At 40.6% G+C, this 19,366-nt stretch overlaps 1 pseudogene; it reads right to left on the bottom strand.

Moving 5' to 3' along the window:
- The window catches only part of LOC101576842, a 45,798-nt pseudogene extending 36,325 nt beyond the window's left edge, over positions 1–9,473 (bottom strand).
- Between the last annotated feature and the right edge of the window lie 9,893 nt (positions 9,474–19,366).

Here is a 19,366-nt window from a genome sequence, read left to right as displayed (position 1 = left end):
TAAGATAGAGCACTTAGAAATAGGTCAGTTAGTTTCCAGTTATTTAGAGCTTCTCCTGTTATCTTTCTATTATTGATTTCTACTTTGACTCCATTATAGTTGAAGAATACATCATATAACTTCAGTTCTTTTCAGTTTCTTGACAGCTATTTCATGACTCAGCTCTTGGAGTGACTGGAACGTATTCCACAGACACTTGCAAAGAATGTGTATTTTGCTGGATAGGATAAATTCTTCTCTAAATACTGACTTGATTCTATTGGTTGTGCTATTCTATGTTCTTGAAAGTTCTTGTGTGGACATAGGTTTTTATTTTTCATCGAATGAAATTATTGAATAATATTGAAACTCCATGCTTGACACTTTGAGACAGTGCCAAAATGTTCCCAAAACAACTGTATCAATTCATGGTAGCATTGGCTAATGTCTGAGGATCATATCATATATTTTTAAACATTTCTGAAATGGAGATATGGGCAGTCTGAAATTGCAATTGACTATTTTTACTTTCTCTAGTAAAAAAGCTAAATGGAGCATTTTGCAATTTGCAGCATCTTAGATTTAATATGTGGTTATTTCTCCTCATGAGATAAATATTCTCAGTCTTGACAATAGTATAAAAACAAGGATGACAAAAATTGGGAAGTGGAAGTAGAAGATAGATTAAGGATAGAGCTTAGATCTTCTCTCTAGTTGATAGAATGAGAAAAGAGAATAGGTAAGGATTCACATGAGAAGAATTTATCCATTTGATGGATTTGAAAGGAAGGTCAAATAAATAATCATCTATCACAGCAAGAAATCAATAGAAAATCTATAGCTTGTGAATGCATAAATGGAAAACTGGTTACATTTTTTAGAAATATGAAATTAGCTACTAGAGAAAAATGAAAAGAGATAAGGGTGGTCATTTTTGTTATTATGTGTTCAGGGAAGTGGGAGAGACATAGAGTTGGTGATGTGCAAAAGACTGACCAATTAGGAGCTCTGTTTGATATTTAACTGCATGTATGATTTTAATAAAAATATTAAAAGTCCATGCTAAAATGAAATTTTGTATATATATATATATATATATATGAAATTAAATTTTGTGTTCAATATTTTAAGAATGATAAGAAATATAAGATATAGACCCTGAATAAGATGGAAAAAAAGGAGGTAGTAAAGCCAAGTGTGCTAGTTGGCCTTCCATTATTGTCCTAATTACCAAGGAAGCCTAGGTGAGTGTGGTGACATTTATCTCTAGTCCCAGCAACTTAGGAGGCTGAGGCAGAAGAATCACTGTGAGTTCAAGACCAGCCGGGGTTACACAGTGAGGCCAGGTCATCCTGAACTACATAGCAAAACCCTATCTCAAAAAGAAAAAAAAATGGAAAGCTTTTTTTGGTTCATGATTTCATTGCCCAAAAGGTATGATGACTTATCCCATTGCTTTTGAACCTGTGATAACACAGTTCTTCATAGCGGGAGTGCAGGGCTGAGGAAGCTGACAGAATCCAAGAAGCAAAAAGGGACAGGAAGAAACCAGCATCCCAGTCCCCTTCTGTGTACAGCCATGGTGAACTAAGACAGCCCATCAGGCCACACCTCTTAAGGATGCTATCATCTCCCAATAGTGCCATGGGCTGGGGCGCATCAACCTTTTGAGGGACTTTGAGATATAAACCACAGCACCATGAAGTGACTGGATCAACATTTTTCACTTCTCAAGTGCAATTTATCAAACATAAGGATTCTGCTACCTATTATCCATGCTATTTCTCTACAGTTCAAGGATAGCATAACTGAGAAGAGAAAAAGAAGAAGAAACTAATACTTTAATCTTATATTAGTGACTGAAGTTTTCAAGATGAAAAGAGGTTAATGTTAAGATTTTGATTCAGTTTCCAACACCACACAGGTGAATAACTAAACTAAGATATTTTATGTCTCCATGACTTAACTTTCTCATCTCAAAAGTGAGACTAATATTCTACTTAGCCCACAAAACCAAATTAAATTATGAAAATTAGATAACATCAATAATATAAAATTTGTTAAAAAGTTAAATATTGGTAACCTTTTTAATAAGGCTTTATATACATTAGCAAAACTGGTAGTTGAGCATGTAACACAATACTCTCCACATTCTTCCAGCAATATTTAATATTCAATGACACTTAAGTTACTAATCTTTCTTCAAGATACAAAATATTAAAATTTAAAAATTCATAATCCTTTGTAAGAACACTGATGTCAGATGTGTCTCTGTTACTTATTAATTATAAAGTGTAAATCTTGGACCTTGTGTAATGTTTCATGGCTCAGAAAACATGCTGTGAGTACATGTGAGACATTTTAATGTCCTAAGTGACCTGAAAGCTGCTGTCTATTAAGAACTTTAACTCTCTGTAAGTAACCTGCAGGGATCTGTGAAAATGCTTTGATACTTTCTTAACCCAGGAAACCCTACAAAATCATGCAAATCAATATGCTCAAGTTTTTGTGTTCAATTCAAGAACATCCATAAAACTACACAGGCCACCAAGAATATACATATCTCAAAGGCCACCAAGTATCTGAAGAATGTCACTTTAAGGAAGCAATAGGTAGCATTTTGTCGTTTTAAGGTAGGTGTGCCCAGAACAAATCATGAAGCTGGGCACAAGGCCAGTGGCCCAAAAAGAGTGCTGAATGCTAGCTGCACATGCTTAGAAATACAGAGAGTAATGCTGAACTTCGAGGTAGATTTTCTGATCATCGAACACATCCAGGTGAACAAAGCACCCAAGGTGCACGACCATATCTGAGCTCTCCAGCCACACTGCTATGATCCTTACTGGAAGCAAATTGTTCCCAAAGCAGAGGAGGCAATGACACAGAACAAGAAGTATCCCAGAGGAAACTAAAGAAACAGAAATTTATAGCACAGGAATAAATTAAGCATTAAATCAAATTGAGAAAAAAGGGACAAACTTTAGTGTGTTCTACAGTCTCCTCATTCCATTTCAATTGTGCATGAATGCCACATACAGTTTGCAATGACTGATAATGAGACTGAAAACACTTCCTAGATGTCGATCATTTATTTAGCTGTTGGAAACATATTCCATATCACAACAGAGATAAATATGGTGGTGCTCCCTCATGATCCCAGTATTCTGGGAGATTCATCCAGGAGGGTCCTATGTTTGAGCCCAGGCTAGGAAATTTAGTGAGACTCTGTCTTAAAATAAAAAATAAATAAATAAAAAGATGACTGTGGATATAGCTCGGTGTGATGCTGTGGGTATAGAGAATACTTCTTGGTCTCCATTGAAGCTCAGGATGTTTATATTTGTAATCCCATGGGAAAGTTCTGAGAATCCTAGTGGGTTAATTTCAATCTATTGTTTCAGTGCAACCAATGGTGAGACTAAAGACACCAAGGCATATTTGTAGTTATGGAGAGTGAAGGGGTGCTAAGTCCAGCCAGGATGATGGCTAACTGGAGCAAAGGCCTCTACCAGGGTAGAACCTGGGTTTTATTAATTCATGAACAAGAGAGTTCCTTGAGGATGAGTGACTGTAAGAGTGGTGGGAAGTAGGTGAGTGCTGTGAGCTGGGCTAGGTAGGGGGCCTGAAATCACCTACACAGTATGCAGGGAGAAGGATGTGCAGAAAGAATAACATGCGTGACATCACTGAGCTGGTATCTGATGTTTTGGGATCAGTGCTTCAGCTCTGATGTGTAATCTTCTTTTTTTCCCATAATTTTATTGAGAAACAAATAGCAATGAGACAGTTTCAAACCAAATTGGTAGGACAGTTTCAATAATTAACACATTGCATACATTCTTCCTAGTGGTTATTTGCTGTACAACATGCAGAAATGATATCCTACTTACAAACACCATTAGAACAAATCCCTCTATTCATTAAGAGAATGTAACTATATATCTATCCTAACCACTTTGAATACACAGATACAAAATGGACATTCATCTGTATCCCCTTTTTTGCTTAGTTCCATTATTTGAATATTATAGGTGTGTTAACTCAGCAAAATATTCTAAAAGAGTCCAGTAGTCCATAACAGTATTGGGTCTTCCACTTCACTGGCAGTGTCAGAAATTGTTGACCTGAGTCCCTACAGCTCAACATAATACCATGGCTTTATTTCTCATACTTCGTTTTCATACTTTTCTGCTGGATGGTTAAGACCAAGATAAGGCAAGACCTTGCAACAAGAATTGTAGCTTTTGGATCTGATAAGGTCAGTCAAATCCCCTCAGGATTTTTTCTGAGATCCTATACCTCAGATTGTAGATCTTTTGTCAGTGTTAGCCACGTGGATGAGTCATGGCCATTGCTTGGCTCTCTGTGAAAGCCTGAGAGAATGTTTTCCTATGTCCTTGGAAGTCACAGCCTCTTGCCTTGATGCTCAATCCTAGCTGACAGCCTTAGGTGTGGCTCCCCATCCCTACTCACCCTGGCTCACACAAGGGAGCTACAGGGGTGGAGCCCAGGGAAGCACTGTTCTAGTCTTTGCTTCAAAGAGCCTACATCAGAGCCTAGGCTGGACCAATTTGCATTGCTTAAAGCCAATGGAAGGCGATAAGGAAAATTCCTAGCCAGCTCTCTACATATCAATACATGGAAATAGGGCCAGGTTCAGCCAAAAGGGAAAAAATTGCTCCTCCTTCAAGAAGAGTCACCCAAGTGATTGGGTTCAAGCTCTAGTACTGAAACCAAATTTATGCAAGTGAAAAATAAACACAAATCATTCGTTCATGCATTGCAGAAGAATTAAGAATAGTTTGAGGTTAATGATGTGGCACAGTGGCATAGCACTTGCCTAGCATTAGTGAGGCCTTGAGTTCAACTCTTAGTATTAAATAAATAAATAGATAAATAAATAATTGATTTATTGACACATACCTGCACCAATCAATTAAGTTCTAGGTATATATTCTCATGTAATTGGTGCATACACAGGGGTATAATAGGAGCTATTATATCCATCTACAAATGAGAAAAGGGTGTTAGAGAGGTTATGCTTCATGAGGATAGATTTTTATCTAGGGTCTATAGAAAACCTACCTCAATAAAAGAATAAAAGATACATATTCAGAAGGAGAAGCAAAATCACTTTATTGGAAAGGGAAGAGAGGTGGGGAAGCAAAATCATTTTATTGGCAAAAGGAGAGGAAATAAGTAGATAGACAGATATTTTGTTGAAGTAACTTAGGGAGTCTGGAGTTGAAATTGGTGGGGAGGGTCCTCATTTTCCGTCCCTTTTATTACATGGCAAGAAAGAGACTCTCTTCCCCATGAAAGCTGTTGTAACTTGCTGGGTACTTGGTCTCTGACACCCTGGATTTAATCATGGTCCTTTCCATGAGTACATTTTTGGATAAACATCTCTGTCAGCTCGATGTGCTGTCCAGGTGCTTATCTTGTGAGATTTACAGCTGAATTACATTCAAGGGTAAATTAGTAAAAAGGATACATGTGCATATTGGTATACCAATATGGTGAGAAAAATATATTATATTGTAGTATACTATATCATATAATATATATGAGATTTTTTGATATAGTAGCCCCTCTTTGATTCTTTGTGATTCACTGGAGATGGAGGGAGGACAAAATGGAGACTTGGAATACAACAATACATAATGTCATCCTTGGGCTATCTGTTATCTGGCCGATACTATTCTCCGTTGCCCTTAAGCCTGTTGGAGATAGAGTCTTACAGATCTTAGTTGCAAGATAACTGAAAACAGACACCAACTGCTTATAGCAGTTCTGTATGCATGGATAGCACCACGATGCTCTCTGGGAAGCAGAACTGACATGAAGATTTCCCTCATAGCACTCAGTGGATGGACGCTGGCTCAGAACAAAGACTCAGAATAGAAATGCTGCTCTCCTCATCTCTAGTTAGCATAAAACAAGTAGGCTGTGTATGTCCTTGTTCAATGCGCTGGCCTTCACAAGTTCTACTTCAGTTCATGTTCTGCAGGTAGTTTCATGAGAAACTATAGTAGTACCTCTTGGAATTATTTTGGTTATAAAATGAGAAGGCAAAGCACTTTTTTTAAAAAAGAAAATTAGCACTTATTAAATACAACTTGTTATGTAGCACTGCGGGGCCACTTTGGCATAGATTATCTCATGTTTTTCAAAATAAATGCTAGAGGTGATAAACCTCAGTTCTATTGTGTGCTTGAAAATCTACATCCAGGTTTCTTCATCTGGTTTTTGCATTCTGCACTTTGAATAGCTACACCACATGGCTTCCATGCACACAACAACCTGGCAACAGGGTCTCCGGCCTGAAGGCAGTTTTGCCTGTATGATTCTTAGCACAGTCATACTCCTGACATATAGTTCGGCACCTCCACCTGTTAGCTGTGACCTGGAACAAGTCATTTCCCCTGTCAGAAATCCAGTTCTCATCTAGGAATCTTGGAAAATACAATGTGACAACTGTTAATCGACAGATGCGTGACATATAATAGAATTTCAAGGCCAAGTCCAATGTACAAGTTTCCCCAAGTAACATCTTCTCTGATTTTTATTTTTATTTTTGTTTTTTAATTTTATGTATTGGTACAGGATCTCACCCTGCAGCTCAGACTTGTAGTGATCTGCCTGTTTTCAGCCTCCCAGTGCTGGGATTACAGGCATGCAGCATCATGCCCAGACTCATTTGCTGACTCAGTGCACCCCGTGGGTGGGCCAGCTTGGTGTGCAAGACAGGGGATCAAACACTGGTCCCTGCTCTTGCCAAAGCAGTTGCTTAGTTTGCTGAGCTATCTCACCAGCTCTGTCTTCTCTGATTAATTATTATCTCCCTTCTTCTCAAAATACTTGTCTTGGGTCTGAGACACTGGACTAATGAAGTACCTTTCATTACCTACCCTCACTCCCTGAGTGTTGCCTTCATCCATGCACACCCTTCCCTGGGTCTAAGTTGGAGTTAGTGATACAGGACTCCATTCTGGGCTGCCTCTTTTTCTTGGACCACCGTCCCTGGTTGATCCCATCCAAATGTGTGCTTGCAAAAGAAATCTCCTTGTAGTATCTTTGCTTTATTGTATTCACACCTTCATGCCTTCTTAAAGTCTCTCTTTATTCAAAAACTTTTCTTATGTTATCTGTGTTCTACTAAAATTTAAGCTCCATGCAGACAGAGAATCTAGCTGTCTTGTTCACTACCACATCTGCAGCCCCTAAAATATTACCCAGCACTTGCAAAGAACTCAATGAATATTTATGAGATTCGTTCTCATACCACCAAATTGGTTGGTTAATAGCTAGAATATATAACTTACTTTCATTGCATAGCAGCGTATCACTAACAATACTAATTCATGTTATATTTTCTGTGCCCAGTCAATGATCAATAAATATTCCTGAACTTCAGTGACGTTAGAGTGAACAACTTTATCCATTAGAGTCCATAAAATTACCTACCTTTCAAGAAACTCAGGAATAATACTATATTTAAAAATCACCTGAGGCAATTAATGTCTTGAACTGATGTCAAGTGCAATAAAGACTCACAGTTGATTCTAAGTTGAATTAAATTCATCACACACTTACTGAGCACATGCCATATCAATGTGTCTGTGCGAGGCTCTGCAGAGAGAGGCTTATAATAAATTACACTTGGGAGTGGGCTTGTAATTTGCTTCACATTTATGTGAAGCAAGGATCCAGGCTGAGCTTAAGGTAGGTTCTGCTATGTCTCCTCATGTCCATTGGAGTGATGCAGTAACGTCATAGATATCTTAATCACAGGTAGAAAAAAGGTTGCTGCATAGAAAGCTGAAACTTGGCTGAGAAACAGTACTGCCTAAGGTATCTCCAAGGTTGCTACTGAAAGTGAGGTCTGAGTCAGCAGCAGGTACCTCTGGGAGCTGCAGTCTCTGTGCCACCCCAGCTTATGCAAGCAGAATCCCCTGGTGAATTGAATTCACATTCACGTTTGAAAAATACTTTCCATGCATGGGCTCAAAGTGTTTCTCAGCCCAAACCTCACTGAGCCTCACTTCTCTATAGACTGCTTGTCAGACTTCGTGGTGATAGAGCTCTGAGAGGAATAAGTGGTGGACAACCACTGGCCTACTGGTGACCCTTGAGGTCAGCCACTGAGCAGCATTCCAAAAGGCATCAGTAACACATGAGCATCCCAGAGCAGGGTTGGGTAGAAGCCCTGTGGTGTAAGATAGGATGAGAGGTAGTGGTGTCTGGCTTATTATGGTGGCTAAGGAAAAGCCTAGAAAAACTATGTGACCCATGTGAAGTGCTAAGGATAGATACTGGAAGTCCCATTGGTGTATTCAGTAATTAGGAAGCATCTCCTTGGGGGTGAAGAGTGGAGGAAGAGAAATTGGTGAGTGTGATTCCATATCACAGCGTTACAAAGATGTCCAGATGGCAGGAGAGCTGGTGACCAGGCTCTGATACTAGCTGAGTAGCTTTGGGTGGAGCATTTGACCTCTTTAGATTTCATTTTTCTCCTATGTCAAATGAGGCGACAATGATTGCTACCTTTTCAAATGATTGTAGCACCGAGTAGAACAGTGGACTGTCAATAGAAAAGCACTGTGCCTGGACCACATAGTGCAGAATCAATACACATTAGCAGCTGGGATGCCACAACAGCTCCCAAACCTCAGTGCTGGATGTGGGGCAGCGGTTCTGTCTTGGCTGCCTGCACATCAAAGCTGCCTGGGGAGCTTTTAAAATGCAGATGCCAACCACATCCCAGGTCTACTAAATCATAATCTCTGGCAATGAAAGTCAAGCATCAATACTTTTAAATTTCCCTGGGTGATTCTGATGTACAGTCATGACGTACCTTGTACCATACAATTGAAGAAGATTTGGATGAAGTTTGCTCTTCCCCCAGGACCTCATGGTCTTCTGGAGAAGATTAACATGCAGACAGGGAATGACCATTCTATGTTGCAGCTGTGCATAAGGATCTGAAAAAAACAGCAGGAATTACTGGTCAGATGCCTCTGAACCTAAAAGGCAAGCAAAATAAGGATAAAAGTAATCTCAGATCGTATTTCCAATTTTATATGTAAAAACGTAACTGCCCACAACTCATATTCTGATAAAAAGTGGACTCTCAGACCAAGAAGATAAGTACGTCACTGCAGGCTGCCTAACACCAAACACGGGGTTCTACAGAGGGGGATGTCTATTAACCCCTCCAGGGCTTAGATTTCTGCTTTGTAAGTAGGGTGGGTAAGTGGATGGTTGGTGTGGGGCTAGCCAGATGGTGGAAGAAGAGCAGTCATGAACTATCTCAAAAAAGGTGCTAAAACATTCAGTTAAATCCAGAAATCCAGAGTCACCCTACAGTCTAGTGAGTTGTGCATGGTGAGAATACCTCCATCAATCAGCAATGCCATTGCTCTGGCACCCACGATTCCTCTGGTTCCTTTTGGTCGAAGAACTAGGGAAGTCAATTCCTTGCCCAAAGACATGTCTCTATCTAACCTTACTGTGAGGGAGACCTTACTGGAAATAGGATCAGTGTAGGTGCAATTAAGTTGAGGTCATGCTGCATCAAGGAAGGGTCTCAATCTAATGACTGCTATGCTTATGAGAGATACAGAGACACACAGGAGAACGTACCATGTGTTCACAGAGGCAGAGAAACAGTGATGCAGCTGCAGGGCAAAAGGTTTATTCTGTGAGAAGCCAGGCATACACAGGAAGAATGATCCCTGAGTGCCCTCATAAGGAGCATGTCTATACCACACCTGATTCCAGACAGTGGTGCAGGGCAGCAAATTGCTGTTGTTTTAAACCATACAGCTTATGACAATTTTTTACTGCAGCCCTAGGAAATAAATGCATCTGATGATCTGTCCTGTTTCAAATAAGAACAGGCAATCACATCTGGCCAGGAGCCGGGACCGGAGAGCAGCCAACAGACGAATCCCCATCCATTATGGATGAAGTTCAAATGACCCAGCCTCTCGCTGGCCACAGTCTCTGAGGTTGAGAGCCCCATAGGCATTTTTTTTGAAAGGTTTGTTTGTTTTATTTTGCTCAAGGCAAAGACAGAACTCGACCGTGGTCGAATTTGTTAAAATCGGTTGGATTTTTAAAAAGCCTTGAGTGAAGATTTGCTGCAATGTTGGATCTGTCTGGGCACATGGGCGGGCGTCAGTAGAAGTACCGTTCTCTACAAATAGTTCTTTCAGCTTTTGGAAGGCAGAACATGCTCGTCTTTAAGCCAGAGTTACCCAACACTGGGATCTTGTTCCCAGGCTCTGCTGAGTCCTGCCCCTTCCACGCTTGCTGAGCAGACGGAGCCTCTCACACTACAGACGACTGCTTCCCCTCCCACAACCTCCCGACTCTGGTGCCTGTAGGTTTCCCTCGTTCTTCCCGACAGCTTTTAAGTTCCACAATTCTGTCTCCATCTGGTGCACTGTGTTTGTCACTCAGCAACCTTTATGAAGTCTCTGCTTTGTGTCTGGAACTGATCTAGTTGCCACGGAAGGTGCAGCAGCCAGAACATGCAAGGTTTCCGGTCTCTTAGAGCTCAGGTGTGGCATGATCACAAATCCCGTAATACAGAGATGTTCAGGGACAAACAGGAAATTTAGACTACTGTCAAGACAGCTTTAGCAAAGTAGGTAAGAGGGAAAGTACAGGCAGTGGAATGCATTTTAAGACAGGGAGAGCAAAAAGAAAAGAAGAATCAATTATGGAAATAAAAGGATTAGTTCTTTTTGATCTAGTGATATAATTTTATTGATATAAAATGATCAAATCATACATACTGTAATATTAATTCCACACAATGAGCTAAATGTTTTGGTGCATGCTTATAATTCCAGTACCTTGGGAAGAGAAAGCAGGAAAATCACAAATTCTACTCCAGCCTGGGAAGTTTAGTGAATTAGAGATCCTGACTCAAAATAAGAAAGGGTTATAGATGTAGGTTAGTGAAAAGGCCCTGGGTTGAATTCCCAGTGCTATAAAAAAAATTACACACAAGAATTGCAAAAATGTTTGTTTGGACACAAAGACGAGGAGAGGGAGATGGATTTTTTCCTTTTCTTTCACATTTTATTTTTGGATTCTTAGCTTAGATCACTTCATGAAACATTACACCCCTCAAATAAGGGTGCTCTCCATGCAACTATAAATGCTAGTTTTCATATTGAGAAAGGTAACAGTGTAAGAAGGGCAGGACTCAGCTGTCATGTGAGTTCTGGCAGTTTTCCTAACCTGGGTACACGCTGGTTTTCTCATCAATATGTACTTCTGCAAAAGAATTATGATACTGCATGGCAATTGTGAAGAATCAAATGAAATGATGCATATAAAATGGATCTCAAGTGGTTGGTAAACAATGTTAGATATTAGTTTCAGAAGTTGTACATAAAATATTTATTAATTTGCTCTTTTTTGACAGCTTCATTTTACTATGCTCAGATTCTTAAGTCCCTCATTTTTTCCTTGAAGAAATAAATATTAGCTCTTTCCCTTCCTTCCGCTCCCCTTCTCTTCCCTCCTCTCCCCTTCCCTTTCTTCTATTCTTATTCTGCATCAGGACTAGGGATTGAATCCAAGACTGCAGGAATGCTAGGCAAGTGCTCTAGCACCGAGTGGCATTCCCAACCCTTTTAGAACTGTTATTTTGACATGGCCTCACTAAGTTACCCAAACTGGCCTCAAACTTGTGATCTTTCTGCCTCAGCCTCCTTTACAGCTGGAATTATAGGCAAGCACTGCCATGCTTGGCTCTTTTCTTTTCTCATATTAAATTTGAAATTTGAAAAAAGTACCTTGTTTTGTAGGGATAGTTGTGTCACTTCTGTGCTTTGTTTATCCAACAAATATTTTTTTGAGTATCACTTCCTACTGCTTGGGAAATAGCAAAGAACTGACAAATGTCCCTGACCTCATGCAGGCTACATTCTAAAGATAGAGAAAATGCAAATAGAAGAAGATCAGGCAGTACTAATTTTTTTTTTTTTTTTTTTTTTTTTTGGTACTGGGGATTGAACTCAGGACACTGTGCTTGTCAGGCAGGCGCTTATTCTACTGAGCTATCTCTCCAGCCCCAGTATTAACTGTTTTGAAAGACAGAAAATTAACCAATCATGTGTCTTCCAGGCATCTGGGGCTGGGTAGTCTGGGAATACAGTGCATGTCTGATGCAAACAGAAGTGTAACAAGCTGGGAAAATTCTCGAATACAAAATGCAAGAAATCTTTTAGAGGATCAAATCTAGCATAGTTTAGAAATAAATGTACACAGGCTGATCAGTGAATGAACATGACTGCATGGCCAAGTTGAGGACTCAGTCAATAATCTTTTAAATACTATCCTCCACCTGCCCCACACACACCAGTTAGGTATGTTCTAAACCTCAGACCAAAATTTGCATTGAGAAAGAAAAAGGGAAGGAGTGAGAGTAGCAGGAAGAGGATGTAGAAGAGGAAGCAACTGGAATAAGAAATAAAATTACAGATACACAGAAATAAAATTCTCCTTGTAGGAAATAGAGGTAGTTTGGGCTCCCTAAATCATTTTACACCATTGCTTCTCTGTTTAATCAGTGTCTTAGTTACTTTCTTGTTGCTGGGACAAAATACTAGACATCCACAAGCTGAAGGAGGAAATGTTTGCTTTAGCTGAGCATTCTAAGGCTGCCTCTTCACCCAGAATCTCCAAACTTTTCCAAACCAAAACCCAGCTCCAAAAGCAACAGAAGGTGTCATAGCAATGACCCCACTTCTCTGGTACTAAAAGTCTTAGTTATTCTTTTATTTCTGGGACAAAATAGCTGATACTCACAAGTTAAAGGAGGAAAGCCTTGCTTTTAGCTCATAGCCTGTGGAGTTTTCTGTCCATAGTCAAGTCAGCTGGCTCCATGGTGGGCACCATATCAGAGGAAAAACAGCTCATAGGACATCAGGGAGGAGGCAGCACAGAACAGCATGAAGGGAGAAGGAATGATTCATACCTATATCTATATATCTACATATCTACATATCTACATATCTATCTATCTATCTATCTATCTATCTATCTATCTATCTATCTATCTATCTATCTATCCTTCAAGGCTGTGTTCCCAGTGGCTTCACATCCCAACATTACACCAAGCATAAATCCATCGGTAGATTAATCTAGCATCACTCACTGATGATCCAGTTACCTCCCAAGAGTCCCACCCATAAAGGAGTGCATGAGACTTTGGGGGAGACATCTGGATACAAATCATAACAATTAAGAATTCTTCCAATAGTGTTTTCATCCCAAAATTAAGTATCATTTAAAAGATAAGCACATGGGTTCAGAGAGGAGAAAATGCAAGGCTCAAGAAGGAAATGAGCTTCTTGCTGCTCTTGGAAGCTTCCCTAGTGACCACCTCTATGTCCTCCTCCTAGGAGGCTCTGCCCAACAGTGACATTATTCTCAGCAAGGTGGAGAGATCCAGCAAAACAACACAACCAGTGTTGGTCATTCCTGTTGGGCATGTGGATCAAGGCTTGGAAAGGAAACCCAGCAGTGACCTTCCTCGGCACAGACAACTAGAGCATCTTTTCTTCTCACCCTTTTTGTAGCCCTTAGCAATTACCAACTACTCATGCCCTGTGGCATAGTGAGATGTGAAAATTCCCCAGAACTAGAAAATCACCATTGGCCTTTGCTGCCAGTTATCAATGGTGAGGCTGTGACCACAGATGTAGCGTCTCCTTGGGGTTTCCCCTTTTATACAACAAGTTCTATGTGTACAGATGGAACACAATCGTGGGTATCAGTGATCTGGTCCATGCAGAGTGCTCCATGCAGGAACTCCAAGGCCTTAATTGTTGGCATTTGGTAATGAAAGTTCACTCAGTCTTCTGGTCTTGACAGAGAGCTTCTCAGCTTGGTCCAAAATGGAAAGATGATCACAGAAGGAAGAGGAGGAATGTAGTTTGTGAGTCCCTCTCTGTCTCTTTCTCTCTGACTACCTGGTCACACTTACCTAAGTCATTTTAGTTTGTACTCATTTGTCCTTGTACCAGACAAGTGGCATCAATCCCCTTTTCTCAGAGTTGGTCATCTGGTGTTGGTTTGTTCCCAGGCAGATGCCTTGAAGTTCAATTGAAATAATGACCTCAGGGAAAAACGTTTTCAGCATGAAGGAGGTTATTTTCACATATGTCATTTTGTTTGATTGTCATTAACTTTAAGATCTTGTTTTCCAGATAATTGAGAACTGACATCCAGAGGTACACAGTGATGCCATATCTCAAAGAGCGGTAGTGTTAGACTTGAACCTGGCTCTTGTGATTAGGCATTAAGTAAAAATACCAAATGGGATCCTCTTCCACAGTGTACAGCAGTGGCCTGGTGTATAACAGGCATGGATCTGTGCTGAAATCTAATGAATGAATATCCAGAAGAGGCTTTATGGCAGGAAAACTTCAGAAGCCTACATGAAGGCCAGCAAGCAATGTCCTGAAGTGCAGCTTGGAGGCCCTGAGGCCAGGGATGGCACGCTGTAGGCATGAGCTGGTGCTCACGTTGATTTACCTGCTGTTTTCTCAGTGCAGATTCTATATCCAGAGCAGCTGTCACACTCTGTGGCTTCTTTCTTTGCCCTTTGCTTTGATTAATCACTTCCATGACTCATATTATTTAATTGAGTTACAAATGAGTTATTTCTGTGTGGTAACCTTATGAGGGTAGGTTTGTGAGTCTCAGGAGCATTTTCAATATGATGTTGTAAAGCTACAGCTAAATGAGACATGATCTCCCGGTAGCCCATGACACACACGGGAGGGCCTTGCGTTCAATGCTGCCCCATCCTTTTCTATTGATAGAAGTGTTCTGAATCTGTACTGTCCACTCTGGTAGCCACTATACTCATCGACCATTAAACACTGTGAGTGTGGTAAGGGCAACTTGGAACTGAAATTTTAACCTTGTTCAATTCAAACTAATTTAAATTTATGTATATTTAAGTATGTAAGCCTAGTGGGTATCATATTGGCTAGGTTAGCTCTAGAACAATTAAAGAATTAGGATTTCAAAAGATGAAGTTTTCATCCTATTTCTGTGACTCATTATTCACATGAATTGCATATAACAGTGAAGCTTTCTGAACTGCAATTTTTCATCTGTAAGGCAGGTGTAGGAATTTCTTTTCCTTATAGCTGTTGTGATGATTTAGTAAAACAGTGAGTGCTTATTGCTTGGAATAATACCAGGAACATCAAGTGGAAATCCATTTAGTGAGAGCTATTTAATAAGACACATCTATGAGGTGGATCAGGAGACCTAAACACAGGTTGCAGGTAGAAAGTTGAATAGCACCATTTTCTTCTTATGAGATTTCACAAACAGGAGTGGATCATGGGGTGCAACCCAGGGTCCATGTCTGCTCCCTCTCTGCTTTGGCTCTTGTTCTCTGCTTCCTTTTCACCATGGGGTGAGAATCTTTACTCCCCACACCACCCACCATGATTTTCTGCTCTACCTCAGGCCTAGAGCAGTGGAACCAAATATGGATCAAGATTTATGAAGCTATGAGCCAAAAGTAATTCTTTCTTCTTTTTTTTCTTTCAGGTTATTTATTTCAGATATTCTGTCATGGAGACCAAAAGCTGACATGTATCCTATCCTTATAACAACTCTACAGAGTTTCTCTTTATTGCTCCCTATCATATCGACAAGGGGAATGCGTTGGGCAAGTTTAAGTAATTTCCCCACAGTTAAGTGAATTTAGACATAGATTCTTGCTTCTTTATCAAAGTGCCTACTATTACACCTCCAGAGAGCTAAACAATCTGCTCTCCTGGGAGACCTGTCCCAGAACAGCTACCCCTGACCCCTTCTCCCTGGAAACCAAACCATGAAAACAAATATTGCTTGGCTATCTGGTAATTTGGGAGCTCAGGAATGAAGCACTTTGAATTTCAGCATAAATTTCAGAGCCTTAGAATAGCCCTGCTTGGCTCCTGAGGACAGGAGCACATTCCCACATCCCTTTTCAATTCCCAGTCACTTATCACTCGGACAGCTGTAGTGGAATGATTTATAACCACTTGGTGTTTTCCAGCAGGAAGCTAAAATATGCCACCTACCATGGAATAGCAATTGCAGGGCCTCACACCCAAAGCTGCTGCTACTGACTTTCTGCGGCTTTGCCCGCCTTCATCCCCAACCCTGACACACTCTGTAATGAAGGGCCTGGATGATCCCAAGGCAGCCCTGCCCACACTAGCTGAGTAGCAGGGAGGGAAATATATTGAAATCAGGGTATAACAAGATAAAATGCAGGCACTGGGGGATTTTATGAGTAGTAAAATCTCCCCATGCTTCCACTGAGCTACAATTATCTTTTCCTTTACAATCTCCTTCTTATCTATAACAAATTGGCTCATTAAAAATACTTATTAAGCCTCTTTCCTGTGCTAGGACATGTGATAAATGCCAGGGACACCAGGTTGGGAAAACGCCCAGCCACTGCCCCTGGAGAGCTTGGTCTAGTGTAGGAGAATGGGAGGATATATCTGTAATCTATTGTGCTAAATGCTATTGTCATAGCTATTGTCACTGAGTCTGAGAGTCACAGACACACATGCAAAGGGTAACTTACTCTGCTGAAGAATATTGAGGAACACTTCACAAGGCTGTACCTTTAATAGTCACAGGCAAAAAGACCAGGAGGATAGCCCAGGCAGTAGGACCAGCTTATGCAAAGGCAAGAGGGCACATTGTTGTGATGCTTTATGTGTTAATGTGCATAAACTGTAATGCACAGTTATTCAATTGGACACCAATCCAGATGTTGTCATGAAAGTAATCTGTTAATGTGACTAATCCTATGATCAGTTGATTTTAAGTGTTGAGGTTGTCCCTCAATGTGAGCAAGCCTCCTGCAACTGGTTGGAGGATTTAAGTACAAAACCTAGCATCTTAGGGATGAAGGAGTTCTGCCCCAAGACTGCAGTACAAAACGTTGCCTGAGTCTCTAGCCTGTTGATTCACCTTAGGGATTTTAGACTTGTAGCCTTCACCATCATGGCAGCCAATTCCTTGGGACAAATACCTTAATATACATACATAGGCCTATATGTCTACGTGTTGGTCCAGTTTCTCTAATGCAGAAGTCAAATGCATAGGAACTGGGTAATATTTCTGTGTGTTTGGAACATAAGGAGTATAGTTGGGAAAGAAGAGATATTTTTTGAAAGAATATAAAGGAAACATGAGCTTTTTCCCCCAGAGGACAGTCAGAACTAGGAAAAAAGTGAGTAAGTCGTAGTTCAAGTGTGTGTTTCCAAAAGATCACCCAAGTGGCTAAGTGGGAAATGGAATATCCTGAGTTGTGTGTCCTGGGCTTTTCTGGCCTCCTCCAACTTCCTGCAAGATTATCACAATTATACTAAAAACAAACAGGTGGGGTTGTTTCTAATAGGAAAAATTGAGAATGTGAGTCCCACAATCTTGTCTGGACACCAGCTTTTCCATTGACTCAGTGTTAACTTGGACAAAGCTCAACTTCTCTAAGTCTCAGTCCTTTTGTCCATAGAATGAGAAGTCAGTAGTCCTCATCTCTAGGGGAGTGGTAGGGATAAAATGAAATAGGACCTGCAGAGCCGTGTAGAACATCCCCTTTACAATCCTCAGCCCTCTGTGTGCCCCAGGTGCTGGAATCACTAGAATGTGTCTTCCTTTCCAGATTGCTTTGCTCCAGAGGGGAGGTCAGGCAGTGGGCATCATCCTCTACTTTCTGTTTGCACTTCTGTAAGCTTCCAGGGTTTGATTCCTCCTCTATTGGCCCTGCTTCTGTGGAGTATTCTTTCCTAAAGCTCCAGTCCCCTATTCTCTCATGCTGGTGGGTTGGTGGTCTCCCCCTCTTGCTGGCCCTGGTGAAGATTCACAACCCATAACCTGACCTAAACCTTGTAAACAGAACCTATATAAAAATTTCTTCAACTGCCTCTTTTTCATGCTAAGAATTTCACACATATTTTCTTGGTTTGCTATTATTGGCATAATAAACTGAGACGCAAAGTGACCAAAGTGCTTGTATGGATTTGCTTTAAGTCATTTGAATAGCTTTTATAGAGAGACATGGAATGGTAATTGTTTTATTTATTTATTTATTTATTTATTTATTTACTTATTTATATGTATCTAGTACAGGGTCTACAGGGTCTCACTACACAGATCAGACTCCTAGTGATTCTCCTGTTTTCAGCCTCCCAAGCGCTGGGATTATAGGCATGCACCACCATGCCCAGTCTCAGTGTCTCAGTGCTTCCCTGGGGCAGAGCCGGCCCAGCAAGCCAGGAATCATGGAATGGTAATCGTTTTAAATGCACAACAAGTTGTAGCAGTTATTAGCATCATCTCCATGTACAGGTGAGAAAACTGAGGCACAGAAAGGTTAATACATTTGCCCAGGTATACACAGCTAGCTCAGGGCAAACTCTGGATTCACAAGCATAAATTATGAACTTGCAACATGCTACAACAATATTGCCTGCTTTTTTATCCAACCCTCAGACCCACAGTTGGTGTTGTGCCTTCCACATCTTTGCATAATCAATCACAATGTGTCTGTTTCTCATCATGGCTACTTTGAGCTTCTGAGTAGATTCACTCAGACTGCAAGTCCATCTGTCTACCAAAGCCAAGAGGGATTGAGATATGGAGTGGAGAATAGCCAGCCTCAGCCAAATGTGTAATTCATTTCCACAAGCCCCCAGAATCAATCAGAACATTGTCTCTAGGTCTGCCAGAAAATCCTTTCTGTCCATCTCAATTATTTTGGATGCTGGGAGGATTTGTCAGGCAGTGGGAGATGTCAACTCCCAAGTATCAGGGCTCCCAGGATGGGTCCTCCCATCCCTGTGCTAATCCGTGGGCAGCACAGGTTGACAGCCTCCTCCGAAAGTGGGTTTCTCATGCAGAATAGTCTGGGTCCATACTATGCTGTCATCAGTCATGGTGCAAACCTGAGCAGCCATCCATCCATTATGCCTTTTAAGCCTGTTGATCACATGGCCAGCCACTGCAGCCTGCTTCTCCATCCTAGGACCTGGGATTCCATGTGCAGAATAAAAAGGCACCTGTTCTATCCCCTAATTTGAAATTTCTTTATATCTGAAGTTCTCGTATTTGCTGGGCTCTAGCTTCATTAGTATTTAATTTCAGTGTAATAGGACTTTGAGAATCAACACATTTTTATTTTTGTCAGTATTTTTCTTTTACTGTATCCAATAAAAATTAATATTGTTTTCTAAAAATTATTATGCATTCCAACAGGATGCTATAATCCTGTTTTTATAATTTTACTTCTGTTGATCTTGCTTCTATTAGAATATGAGATTATAAAATACAAGAT

This window comes from Octodon degus, unplaced genomic scaffold (genome assembly GCF_000260255.1).
Source record: "Octodon degus isolate 3935 unplaced genomic scaffold, OctDeg1.0 scaffold00021, whole genome shotgun sequence".
Taxonomy (NCBI): Eukaryota; Metazoa; Chordata; class Mammalia; order Rodentia; family Octodontidae; genus Octodon; species Octodon degus.
This window is presented reverse-complemented; position numbering and strand designations above follow the sequence as displayed.